Raw genomic sequence first — 14,584 nt, 5'->3', positions numbered from 1 at the left:
CCTCCCGCGGTAGGTCGGATTAGAGCAAGAACCTCCAGTTTGAATTTTTCTAGGGAGGTGGCTAGCTCCAGGAACCGTTGGTCGGTTTGCCTCTGCCGCTCATGGCTGGCCTGGATCTGTTCCGCGAGGTGCTCTCTCAGCTCCTCATACCTCCGGTCACTGGTCTCCATGGAATCTTGCGGTTGTCGGGGTTGAACCATTGCCAAAAGAAGTTTCAGGTCAGGAAACGATTGGCTCTGATACCAACTGAAGGTTTTAATCGTAAACCAACAAAGAGGTTCTTCTCTAGCTAAACTAGAAGGAGTGAATCCCAAAAACAAGGTATAAACCTTAAGTTCTCAAAGAGAATGATTTTTTATTGATAAAAGTTGTTTCATCCTTACAAAATGGGGGTTTAAATACATCCCTCTAATGATAACAAAAGACAAGGACTACCCCTACTAGGGTTACAATAAGGTTAACAACAAAAGGGTAAAATAGGTGATACGCCCCGACAATCAGTACAAAGGTACAGGTACGGAGTGTCAGGGTTGTTGGTGAATTCCTTCGGGAGGAAGTAAACCTAGAGATCCGCCCAGGGGTAGATGTTGATACACCTCCTTGTGTACTCCTAGATCCGCCCTGCTTGTCTGTCCTGGGGATCCGCCCTCCTAGGTACAACCTCCGTGGGTCTGATGTTTGAGGATCCGCCAGAGCGCGCGTGATCAGTGATCCCCGTTTGGATGTCCGCATCAGGTGACTATTGAGAATTGGTAAATGCTTCCTATTTATAATGTGGGTGGGTAAGTGAAGGGTCTCAGAATGGAGAAAGGGTAAAAGGAGATTAATTAGGTCTATCTGTATACAGTATGTAATTAATGAGCATCATCAATTGGTTTTGTAGATATCAAGACTTTGGGGATTCTAGGAGATGATGCCTTAGATATGCTTCAGTTCAAGTTGGATTTGGTTTTCCAATCAACACCACCACACCTCTGACTATATATATAGATTTGGAGATGTATATTAATTGCTTATTTTTTTACCCTACATTCATTCAGTTATTTATGTATTTCAAATGTAAACAGATTATGAGCATTAGTCTCCAGTAAAATTAAAATCATTGATATACAGAAATTCTTGTTCATTTGATAATTATTGTTCATTTCCAGAATCATTCGAAGAAGAAGGCAAGGAGTGACATTTACGTTTAAAAAAATATCATCTAAACAACAATAAAAAGACATTAAATTAAAAGAATATGTCATCTAAAACAAATCTCTTGACATGATTGATTAAGACCTATGCCATCTGATACAAGTTACTACGACAGAAATTATTATAAAAACTGTCACCGCGAATACCAATATGCCAATTTCCCATATAGCGACTTGATATTTTTAATTATTAGTATGTCATGTGATGACATTAAAAGTGACGTTAATAAATAAAAAGATGCATCGTAACAATGTTCATATGACTGTACGAAACTAGGCTGATGTCATGTATAGTATCTGTTGAAACACCTTTTCCACAAGATTTTGATTTGACAAAATCATCCATGATTAAGAGGCAATTAAATTTAGATGCTTTGATTTAATTGTACTAATATGTTTGTTCAATATTGAGTACAAAAATATATAAAGTAAAGACAGGAGAAAAGTCAGCATAAGCAAAGCTGAGTGGAAAGCAACTCAGCATGACAGAATGGAAGCTGAGTAGAGTAAAACTCAGAAGCAAAACGAAGCTGACTAAAGTTGAGGATTTCTTCAGAAGCGGTTACACAGAACGGAGCTGGCCAAGTATGTACTCAGCTTAGAAGTCGAACATCCGAAGATTACGAAGAAAGTTGAATGTCAGTCAGGACAGCATGAAGGATCCGTTCACTAAAGGACAAAGTCTGCCAATCTTCTGCACCAATAATTGGAACTTCGAAGACACCTAAAAGACTAATTCCAAGAGTCATGGGACGTTGGATTATTGGTAAAAGACAACTGGCACAAAAAGACAAGCCAGACGCAAGAAGACAAACCTGGCGCCTGAAGAAAACAGTGAAAGGGAATGGCGGAGCAGTCTGAAGACTAACCAGAAATTGTTCCCCAAAAGAGCCATTTTGGTGTTAACAGTAACAACAATTCAAGGATCCAAATCTCCAATTTCCTTCTATAAAAGGACAATGAAGAACCTTGGATTATCACCGAAGTAAAAAGAGAAAAATAAAAAGAGAGAAAATCTTGAAAGCACTCAAATACAAAAGGATCTTACACCCACTTTTCTATTCTCTGTGTAAATGCTAGTTTGATTGTTGTGTAATCATCTAAAGTGTTCTTTAGCATAAAAAGAACAAGTTTGTGATCAATAGGAATATTGAGAGTGTTAAGCTGAGTGCTTGGTTGTAAGCATTCAGTGGTAAAGAAATCTAGGTGATAGGTTGTAGCACTTAGTAGGAGTTGAGCAGACGAATAGAGGAAGGTACTCTTGCATATTCAACTGCCTTGTAATTGGTTTGTGCTCTACCGTTAAAGAGCTCAGTATTGGATTCAAAAAGCCCGGAGGACTCTGGGGACTGGACGTAGGCAGAAAGGCCGAACCAGGATAAGTGATACTGAGTAATCTCTGAACTCTCTCTTATATTGTATGTGTTGTTTGCTAAATTTACTCAGCATATAAATTGGCTAAGCTGACCTTGAGTAAATAAGTGGTAATGAGTTAAAAGCTGGCCTCCAAGAGTGTCAATTCTCAACTCACAAGAAAACAATTTTAGTCAACATCTGACTAAAGCTGTCTTCAAACATATCTCACCAAGCTGACCAAAAGCAGAGTTAATAAACTCTCAAAATTACTTCCAGTCAGCTTAATTAAAACGCGAAAAAGTTATATTAGTTCCTAACCCCCCCCTTGGAACTAATTATCAGGGACCAACAAGTGGTATCAGAGCCTAAGCTCACTACTCTAAGATTTAACAATCTTGAGCTGATCCCTAAAAATGGGTGAGAATAGCACTCGGTTCCTTCCAGGAAACCAAACAACACAGATACTCCCTGAGGGACTATCAATCACTAGACCTCCTGTTGAGCGATTTCCGCAAGTGCACGGTTTCGCTTGTAGTAATAAAAATATCGATCCCACAGGGATACGTTTTTTAACGAAAAACTTATTTTTGAATCTGTTAATTTCGAACTTGTTAGATTTACTATTGAATGTTAATGAAAAGTGAAATTTGTCTAATTGAATTTAGGAAAAATAATTGTTTAATTGAATTTGTGGACTTTGAGTATTTGAAAATGCTAGAATAAGATTTTATATTAGAATATATCGATTGTTAGAAAAGTTTTCTGATTTAGGGATGAATTTTACAAAACAGGAACATTTAGAACTTTTAGAAAAACAAATAAATGTATTCGTTTGCATTGAGCAAAGAAAACAACTTTAAACTTTGTATTAATTATGATGATGAAATAAATGACGGAACCTCTAATTAATTGGCTTTGAACGTGGCAAAACCCTTTAACCGGCATAATGCCCTTAACCAAATTAAAACTCTACCGAGATAATAATTTGCCTAAGTGTTCAACAAAGTTTCCTTGTAATGATTTTGAATTAACTACGTTTTAATGAAAACACCAGCAATCACTTTAGTGGGTTGGTTACCATAAGTGCTGCATAACGATTTATCGAATAGAACGGACTTTATTAGATGAAATATAAATTGATACAAGTTTACAGAGAACATGGAGCATCGAGTTCTTCGATGGCGTGCAAGTGAACGGCTGATCAGTCCTTTCCTTGGGTTTCCTTAGAGGTTGTCAGGCTCAGGGGCGAACACTCTACTCAATCTTCTCGCTGTAACTTCGTAATAGGGATTCGGTCGGCCTCTACCAAAATGCAAACTAAAACTGGAATAATGTCTAAACGCTACTGTGTTTGTAATTAAACTATAAACAATATGTGTACCTCATCTTGTTTTGTACAGAATCTAATTTCTAACTCTCGAATTGTTTTTACTTAGAACTTATACATTAGTTCTACGCTCTGATTCTATATCTATATTACATAACATTACATTGCATTTTTTTCTCAACATCAACTCTTTATTTATAGATGTTGAAGGGTTGTGATTGAAGTGATATGTCCTCTTGTGAAAAGACGTATTCGTTGGTAAAGAGTCGTGTCCGTTGTTAAGAATTGTGTTCTTTGTGAAGAGTCGTTTCTATCCACCCGAACGAACGCGTTTCTTGATTTTCAACATGTGTTCATTGCACCTTTGGCAGAATTCTGCACTTACCGAGAATGGGGATCCTCATCCGTGAATGGGGGAACATCAAGTTAAGCTTTAGACGAAGGGAGGAAGTAGCTGAAGGACGCGTGTCGCGGCCGTGGGTGGTGGATTCACGGTCGCGGCACGGTGCGTTTTTTCACTTCTTTGCTCTCGTTCGTGTCATTGACTTGGCGCTTTTGATTTACGTCGTCTTTGACTCCTTTTGTAGGGTTTTTCTTCTATTTTTGATCCTTTTTCGTTCCTATTTGGATTTTACCAAATATTTAGGTACCTTGCAAGAAAGAAAGATATTCGAGAGTAAAAGTAATCTAAACAGATATAAATACCACAAATTTGTAATAAAAATGATGTAAATATTAATGATATTTTAGGTATATTTTGGGCTTAACAAATCTTCACACTTAATCTTTTGCTAGTCCCGAGCAAAATTTCACTGAATTTATTCCTTAACTAATCTCTTTATGAAAATAAAACATATATCTTTGTGTTTACCTTTTTTAAATTAGTTAAGCCGAAAATACTAACTTCGCATGGCAAATTTATACGCAAAATATCAAACTAACTTAGTATAAATACGATATATCATTCGTCTTGTATTTCAATGTTTAAATTGAAGTATTCGGGACGATGTAAGCACGCATGTTATTGAGTCTTTCATCTCAAGGCATTTCAAAGCACCAAATTTCCTTTCCCAAACTTGAATTATTATATATGATTTATTAAGTTTAATTTATTTGATTAGTTACACCCGTGATAATGGTGGTCTCTACCGTAACTTTATATGCATTTTATTTGTGTTCACTTAAGAGGTATCGACCATGCCATGGGTGGATGCAATCGTTACTTTAAACTTTAAACACGCTTAATTTTTCTTATTTAAACGTTCCTTCCATACCTCGATTGTGATAAGGGTGGTCGCAATCGTGGCCAAAAGCACGCTTTTACTTATTTATTTCTTCCCTTTCATACCTCGACTGTGATAAGGTTGGTCTCAATCGTGGCCAAAAGTTAAGAATTCAACTAATTGATTAATTAATATGAATTATTAAATTGTAATTTGGGAAAAAGAAAGATAGCACATTCATCCTATATTGACTTAAAATTCAACATGTATTATGGCTAAAGTTTCCTTAAAAACTTCAATTGGTGTTAATGTAAGACGAAATCAAACCAAGCTAAAAAATTGTTAGTTCAATTTAATGCCTATAAACCTAATTGAAAACTTAAAATAAGATTTATTGTATCATGAATTTCATGATATAAAATAGAGATTAAAATTAAAGAATTTATTACTTAAATACATTCACTCGAGACAATTTTTACTTAAAATCGTGTCAAAGATTTGTGAAATTTTTTTTTTTGAAAAATATTACCTGTATAGAAATATATTCTTTCTATCGATAATGATAACCTAAAAATAATCATAAAAAAATTTTAACTTATGATTAATTTATAAATGTATAAAAATGTTAAGTTTATAAAAGTATTGCAATATACGTTGCATTTGTATTTGTGAAAACAAGTGTTGCATAAAAAAAAAATTTGTTTTGTTGCATTCATTCATTCATTCGTTTGTATAAAATGATATATGTATATATCTCCTCCCACACTGAAATTGGACCATGTCCTCATTGGTGTAAAATTGAGATAAAACATTAAAGATAAAACATACGAAAATAAAAGAAAGATTAGCAAAGAAAAACATTCAACATAAAATTAAATTGAAATTGTACGAAACATAATAAATAGAAATGGACGAAATTGAAATTAAAACAATATAATAAGAAAATGAAAGATAAAACCTAAACATTCGGCGGGGAATCCGGAGGTGTTGGTGAAGTCTCCACATTTCGGCGACGAAAAAATGAAAGCATCCGATGCCGAGTCGATCTATGCTCACGCCTCAAAGTATTGAGGTGGTCATTCATCACCATATTGTTCTCCACCAAATCATCAATTCTTAAATTCATTTGTCTATTATTTGCATTGATTTGGTTCAAAATACTCCTTAAATCCACCGGATCATCATCGCGAGTTGCTTGGGCTTGTGGTGCATCGTCCGCTCCTTCCTCCGCACCTCCTTCTTCGGTACCTACATTTTGGGAACTAGAAGTACCTCCACCCATAGTGCCACGAAGATGTGCAATACGGGAAGCATAAGAAATAAAAACGGGAGGAACCGCAAAAACCAATAAATGAGCCCGCTCAAGAGCCGCAATGTCCAAAACCGGAACATACCCATGGTAGGTGGACATGTCATAAGTTGCCAATTCATCCCGTGCTCCCAAAACAATAGCGGTGATTAAATTACCGAGAGGGACTTAATTAGTATGAGCCCTCGAAGCACGATACAAATTGTCAAATATCATTCCAATGCTATCAACCTTTAAACCTTTGAATAAACAATCCCAAACAAACAAATCCCGGACTTGAATCTTTGAACTCTCAACACGACCAAATAGTGAAAAACTCAAATATTTGTGAAAGAAGAACACACAATTGTCCTTAATCAATTTGCTTGAAGTGTTTTTAGAGTCGAAAGAAGGTTGATCCGAAAGAGTTTGCCAAAAAGAGTTATTGTCAAAATCCTTAGGCTTATCATAAAAATCACTAGTAGGGAAACCAAACATATTTCCCATAGCCTCATAATCTATGGTATAGGTAGTACCATTATTCCTAAAAGAAATTTCCGTTTTCGTTTTGTTCATCTTCAAAGTAACCAAAAACTCAACCACATAATCTGTAATTTGGGGAAAACGCATAGAAGCAAAAGTTGTCCACCCCAAAGTCTCAATAAAAGTATCAATTTGAGTAGTGAAGTTCAACTTTCTTACCGAATCAAAGTCAAGAAACTGCATGTCCACGAACTTACGAGTGGCGTTTGAAAAATGCTTGAAACGTCCAACTTCTTCCTCGGAATGAATATCGAAATAAGCCCCGCAACTAACACGAAGGCGATTAGCCTCGGTGACAGCCGACTTGTGTCCAACACGCTTTGCTCTAGGCATGGTTATGGTGGTTAGGGTTAGAAAAATAAAAGATGAAAAGAGAAAAGCTTGAGGTTGAAGATGAAGTAGAAGTTGTATTGAGGCTTGAATTTGAAAGGTGTAGGTGATTGAAAAGGGTAATGAATAAATTGGGAAGAGTAAAAGGAAGGTATTGGGAAGAGGTTAGAGTAAGGGATTGGTTAAAATTGGAGGTGATGTGAGGTTTGTGTAAGTAATAGGGATATATAGGGTTGAATAGGAAGAGTAATAGTTAGATTAGGAATAGGAATAGGCTGAAAATAGGCAAAAATCCGGACTGATGAGTGCCTTAACCACGCGTGTCGCGACCGAGGACGCACATCCGCGGCCGCGGCACGCGTTTTTCAGAGAATTTTTCTCCGAATTTCTGTGTGCTGCTTGCTGAAGTTACCGAGAATCTGCCATTCTCGACCGCGGATCAGCCCCTGGTCACCCAAATTCTGCATATTAACTCCATTTTGTGTATTTCCTTGATAAATTTTATCCTAAACTCCTTGAAAATGTAATCTGTACTTAAAAACATAAATGTAAAACATTAAATGATAAGGAAAACCAAAGGTTTATCCTTATTAATGGAAAAATAAATGTAAATGCTTTAATTAATGTATGTAAGTTAAGAATATTAAAGGTTTTGAACTAAAATTAATTGAAGCATTTATGTTTGTTTAATAATGTAAGTTAAATGAATCTTTATTTAAGGAATTAAAACTTAGTTATTAACATTTAACTAGTCATGAATTTACTAAAGTTTCATTTAATTGATTCATTAGTGTAGAATAATGAAAATAATGATAGTTTAACCATATAATCAAAATCAGGATATAATGCAAAAGAGAAATTTTTATTTATTGGAAATATGTACAACATATATACAAACAAAACAAACAAAGCTATGCTATAAATTCGTCCCTTTCAATCGGGATTTCCTTAGCCCTATAACGGTCTATTTTCATCTGCACGAAAGCTTGACGTTCTGGTGCAGAAAGAAAATGTGGGCCTGATCGAAATACTCGTTTCACTAGACCTTCATATTCTAAAAATTCATAGTCTAGCGTCGGAAAAGATTCAGCATCACTTCAAGGAACAGAAATACTTCCCTTGGTCCCTAGAATTATTCCACATATGATATTCTCGAATCCAACCTTCTTAGCCTTGGATCTAGACGCGGCAACAAGACCCTCCATCAGAATCTTTGAAGAATCAACCATGTTGCCTTGAAATATATCTCCAAGAACATAAAGATCAGTGTCTTTGACCACACTACTGAATGTGCGACCGAACAGACTGTGACTCAGAAATTTATGCAAATACAGCATAGAGTTGGAGTGAAAAGACTGATTATAGGCAAGTTTAGGATTGAAATGCCAGAATCCGGTGAGCATTCTCCAAATATCAGTGGATGTCATGTCTCTTCCAGGATGACGTTTGATAGTATCCTTTAAGGGAAAACCAAACCAAGCATGCAATTCAGGATATCCAAAAGTAAAGGTTTTGCCATCCCGACGAAAGCTAAGACGCACCCGACGCTTGTTAACAAAACGAACCGTACAGAAGAATTCGAATATCCAGTCTCCAATTATAGGAAACTTCATATCAACGAATTTGGTCCATCCTAAACGTTCCATATAGCGACTCATATCGTCTCTAATTCCTAGTTGATCGTTAAGAAAGTCATCCATGTATAACATTCCTACAAAGAATTTATATCGATGCCTCAAGAAGCGCCTTCCCTCATCATGATTGAAGATAGGAAAGTTACATCCATAGCGCTCTGATATGTCAGTATGTTTATTGCGTGAAGCAACAACTTTCTTAGATGGTGTGTTTTTAGAAGTCATGGTGTTTGGAATGAGTAAGGAAGCAAAAGGTTCTGACCTTAGTTTCTGGTTTGATGAATTGTAAGAATATCAGAGAATTGTTCTGACAGAGATGAAAAGAATGTAACAGAAAACTAAACCTCTAGAACCTATTTATAAAATCCTAGGATGAAAAGAGGTGTTTTTTTGAAGTGAAAAGGCATAAAATCAGACCTCTTAAAAATGAAGAAACTCAATTTTTCGTTTCTGAAAAGTTGTGTCTGCTGGAAGATGAAGAACACAGGTCTGATTTCTGCAGAAATTCACCGTGTCGCGACCGAGCATTCTGAGCCACGGTCGTGAAACGCTGATTTCCTTGCGGAAATCAGGCGTCAAAACCTCTATTTTCTGATCCTCTACCGAGAATCCCTATCCTCGGTAAGTTCAGAACTTCCCTAGCTAACTAGAAATACCCAAATTCTCAACTGAGAATTTTAAATTCTCTATAAGTTCAGAAAATTCCTTATCTTTTTAAGAATTCTAAATATGTGAATTCTCAACTGAGAATTCCAAATTCTCAACTGAGAATCACTAAATTTCTTCTAACTCACATTAAATCCCTAAAATTTAATTAAAATCACGACTTGAATATATTTTTTTATGTATCTAAAATTCTAACATAAAGTGATATAATCTAAAACAAAATAAAATAAATAAAAATAAAAAATAAACTATGTGTAGAAAAACGTTTATATGTCAGGTAATCTTGTTACGAAATCAGTTCCTATTTCAGAAATATTTTCGTAATAAATTTTACATCGATTACCATTAACTTTGAAACGATTGCCGTTAGTTTCCTCAAGTTCTAAAGAACCATAGTCGAATGTTTTGACGACTAAATACGGTCCTGTCCATCTGGACTTAAGTTTTCCTGGAAATATACGAAGCCGTGAATTAAATAACAGCACCTTATCTCCAACATTAAAGTGTTTGACTTTGATCTTGGCATCGTGCCATTTTTTCACTCTTTCTTTATAAATCCTCGCATTTTCATACGATAGATGACGTAACTCATCTAACTCATTTAAATTGAGCAAACGTTTCTTTCCTGCTTGTTGTAAATCAAAATTAAGTTTTCTAATAGCCCAATAGGCTTTATGTTCTAATTCTACTGGCAAATGACATGTCTTTCCATACACCAAATGGTATGGAGTCATTCCTATTGGTGATTTAAATGCAGTACGGTATGCCCATAGCGCATTATTGAGTTTTTGTGACCAATCTTTTCTTGATGATGAAACAGTTTTCTCTAGAATCCATTTGAGTTCTCTATTTGAGATCTCTGCCTGACCATTTGACTGAGGATGGTATGGCGTTGACATGCGGTGGCGTACTCCATACCTTTTCATAAGTATATCAAAATTTCGATTCATGAAATGGGTACCGCCATCACTAACAACGACTCTAGGACAACCAAATCTACAAAATATATCGTCAAGAAAATTAACAACTACTTTAGAATCATTCGTAGGGGTTGCAATTGCTTCAACCCACTTCGAAACATAATCAACGGCTACTAATATGTAAGTTTTACCATTGGAAGGCGGAAAAGGTCCCATGAAATCTATTCCCCACATGTCGAAGATTTCAACTTCCAATATGTTTGTGAGGGGCATCTCATCTTTCCTTCCTAAATTTCCTGTTCTTTGGCATTTATCACAACGAGTAATAAATGAACCAACGTCTTTAAACATCGTAGGCCAAAAGAAACCACATTCAAATATTCTAGCTACCGTTTTATTAACTCCATTATGTCCTCCATATGAGCTGGAATGACATTCCGATATTATAGATTCATATTCATTTTCTCCAACGCATCTCCTAATTATCCCGTCACCACATGATTTGAATAAAAAGGGATCTTCCCAAAAATACTGTTTAATGTCGAAGAAAAATTTCCTCCTTCGTTGGAAAGATAATCCTTCCGGAACAATATCGGTTGCAAGATAATTAGCAATATCTGCATACCATGGTGACATGACACTTTCTACTTGATAGAGATGTTCATCGGGGAAATCATCTCGTATACCGATAGTTTCACCTATAGGACCGTTTTCATCTTCTAGTCTTGATAGATGATCGGCGACAAGGTTTTCTACTCCCTTTTTGTCTTTAATTTCTATATCAAATTCTTGTAACAACAAAACCCATCTAATCAGATGCGGTTTTGCATCTTTCTTAGCAAATAGATAACGTAAAGCTGCGTGATCTGTATAAATAATAACTTTAGATCCTAACAAGTATGACCTAAACTTATCACATGCAAATACTATGGCTAACATCTCTTTTTCTGTTGTTGTGTAATTTAACTGTGCACCGGACAATGTGTGACTTGCATAATATATAACATGTAATCTTTTATCCTTTCTTTGACCTAAAACACATCCTACAGCTAGGTCACTTGCATCACACATGATTTCAAAAGGCAAATCCCAATCGGGTTTAGCAATTATGGGTGCACTGACTAAGGCTGTTTTCAATGTTTCGAAAGCTTTAATGCAATCTTCATTAAAATCGAAGGTTGAATCCTTCATAAGAAAATTAGTAAGTGGTTTGGAAATCACAGAAAAGTTTTTTATAAATCGTCTGTAAAAACCTGCATGTCCTAAAAATGATCTTACTCCCTTGACAGTTGTTGGTGGGGGTAATTTTTCTATTACTGAAGTTTTTGCTCTATCCACTTCTAATCCTTTTTCAGATATTTTATGACCTAAAACAATTCCTTCGTCAACCATGAAATGACATTTTTCCCAATTTAATACTAAATTCGTTTCTTCGCATCTAGAAAGAACTTTATCTAAGTTTTTTAAACATGCATCAAAAGAATCTCCATAAACTGAAAAATCATCCATAAATACTTCCATGATATCTTCAATGAAATCATTAAAAATTGCAGTCATACAACGTTGAAAAGTTGCTGGTGTATTACATAGACCAAAAGGCATTCTCCTATATGCAAATGTTCCATAAGGACATGTGAAGGTTGTTTTATCTTGGTCATCCTGGTAAATATATATTTGAAAGAATCCGGAATAGCCATCAAGAAAACAATAAAATGCATGACCGGCTATCCTTTCGATCATTTGATCAATGAAAGGTAAAGGAAAATGATCTTTCCTAGTTGCCTTATTTAGGTTCCTATAATCTATACAAACCCTCCAACCAGTGGTGGTTCGCGTAGGTATTAATTCACCTTCATCATTCCTTACTACAGTTATGCCTCCCTTTTTGGGTACACAATGGATTGGACTAACCCATTCACTATCCGAAATAGGATAAATGATTTCATTGTCTAAAAGTTTAGTAATCTCATTTTTGACTACTTCTTTCATATTCGGATTTAAACGTCTTTGTCTATCCGCTTTAGGTGGCTTATCTTCTTCTAAGTGAATCCTATGCATTACAATACTAGGATTAATTCCTTTTAAATCTGAAATCTGCCATCCCATACTTCCTATTCTATTTCTAACAACTTCTTTCAATTTTTCTTCTTGATTTTCTGTTAATTTGTTAGAGATGATTATAGGTAGAGTATCACTTCCTGCTAGGAAAGTGTATCTCAGATGGTTTGGTAATTCTTTAAGTTCTAATTTAGGTGGAACTACTACTGAAGGCGGAATTGGTCCATCTTCTCGAATCAAAGGCTCTGGGTCCTTATCTTCTAATTCTTCACCCATTATAGGTTCTATTATTTCTTCTCTTTGAACTATGTCATTAACACATTCTTCAACTAAATCAAGTTTCATACAGGCGAAATCCTCCATGGGATATTTCATTGCTTGATTCATATCGAACTCGATCTTATCGTCACCTATTCTTAAAACTACTTTTCCTTCCGACACATCAACTAGAGCACGTCCCGTGTTCATGAACGGTCTACCAAAGATTAGCGGACAATTAGCATCATAAGCAAAATCTAAGATAACAAAATCAGTAGGAAAAATAAACTTGTCAACTTTTACTAAAACGTCCTCAATTATACCATATGGTCTTTTAGTGGATTGATCCGCTAATTGCAAAACCATATTGGTACGTTTGATGTCTTCTTCTAAACCTATTTTTTCAAAAATAGACAATGGCATCAAGTTTATACTAGCTCCTAAATCACAAAGACAACTTGGGAATTCCATATTTCCCAATTTACACGGAATGGTAAAGCATCCGGGATCTTTGAGTTTAGTAGGTAATTTGCTTGATACTATCGAACTACAATCTTTAGTAAGTGAAATGGATGAAATTCCTTCCCAACTAATCTTTTTTGAAATTAAATCTTTCAAGAATTTTCCATAGTTAGGAATTTGCGTAATTGCATCCATGAATGTTAAATTTATATGCAAATTTTTAAGTTTATCTAAAAATGATAAAAGTTGTTTATCATGGTCCTTATTTCGGACCTTGTGTGGAAAAGGTGGCTTTGGTACAAAAGATTTCGTACTAGAGTCAATTGGTGTATCTTTTTGTTTTAATGTATCTTCTTTGGATTTTAGTAAATCATTTCCAGGTAAAGTTGAATTTCCCGGCATTTCCGGACCTAAGTAGTTTTTCCCTGAGCGAAGAGTGATAGCCTTAACATGCTCTTTCGGATTTTCTTCCGTTTGGCTGGGAAGACTTCCCTCTTTGCGGGATGGAATTGATTTAGCAAGTTGTCCAATTTGAACCTCCAAATTATGGATGCTAGATGATTGGTTTTTGATAAGTTGATCGAATTTACTTTCGATCCGTTTAAAAGCATCGTCTTGATTACTTACCTTTCCATTCATAGCATCTATAAATTTGTCGATTTTTGAAGATAAAGTGCTAATCGTATCTCTTGTTTGATTTTGATAATTATTTACACGATATTGATTAGCATTTGCATTATTATTATTATTACTATCTTTCCAGTTAAAGTTAGGATGATTTCTCCATCCAGGATTATAAGTATTAGAATAAGGATTAGTAGTTTGGTTTTGTCCTTGGACAAAATTTACATGTTCTATCTCATTCATACCTTCGTAATCAATGTCTGTCTGGATCGGATTACCATTAGGATCGCACGGTGCCATAAACCTATCAACTTTGTGCGATAAGGCAGAAAATTGGGCTTGTAACATCGCAACTGGATCAAGATTCATTATACCTTTAACCGATGATGTACCTGAGGATGATGGTTTCGCCAATGGTATATGTCCACGCTCTGTGGGCCACATACTGCTGTTGATTGCCATTTCCTCCAAAAGTTCTCTTGCTTGGACGGACGTCTTCTTCATAAATAACCCTCCAGACATAGCATCTAATGAACCTCTAGTCGTAGGATTTAATCCATTATAGAATGTCTGCATTAAAAGTGCATCTGGCAATTGGTGGTGTGGGCATAAACGTTGAAGTTCTTTAAAACGTTCCCAAGCTTCATAAAGAGTTTCATTATCATTTTGGGTAAAAGATGTCAATTCTTTGATGACTCT

The 14,584-nt window shown here is 35.5% G+C and overlaps 1 non-coding gene across 1 annotated transcript; it reads left to right on the top strand.

Annotated features, from left to right (window-relative positions):
• Window positions 1–14,477: 14,477 nt before the first annotated feature.
• On the top strand, window positions 14,478–14,584 carry LOC136201668 (small nucleolar RNA R71). Its single transcript, XR_010674013.1, has one exon. It is a non-coding gene; the product is annotated as a small nucleolar RNA R71 (small nucleolar RNA).

The sequence above is a fragment of the Euphorbia lathyris genome, chromosome 7, assembly GCF_963576675.1.
Source record: "Euphorbia lathyris chromosome 7, ddEupLath1.1, whole genome shotgun sequence".
NCBI lineage: Eukaryota > Viridiplantae > Streptophyta > Magnoliopsida > Malpighiales > Euphorbiaceae > Euphorbia > Euphorbia lathyris.
This window is presented reverse-complemented; position numbering and strand designations above follow the sequence as displayed.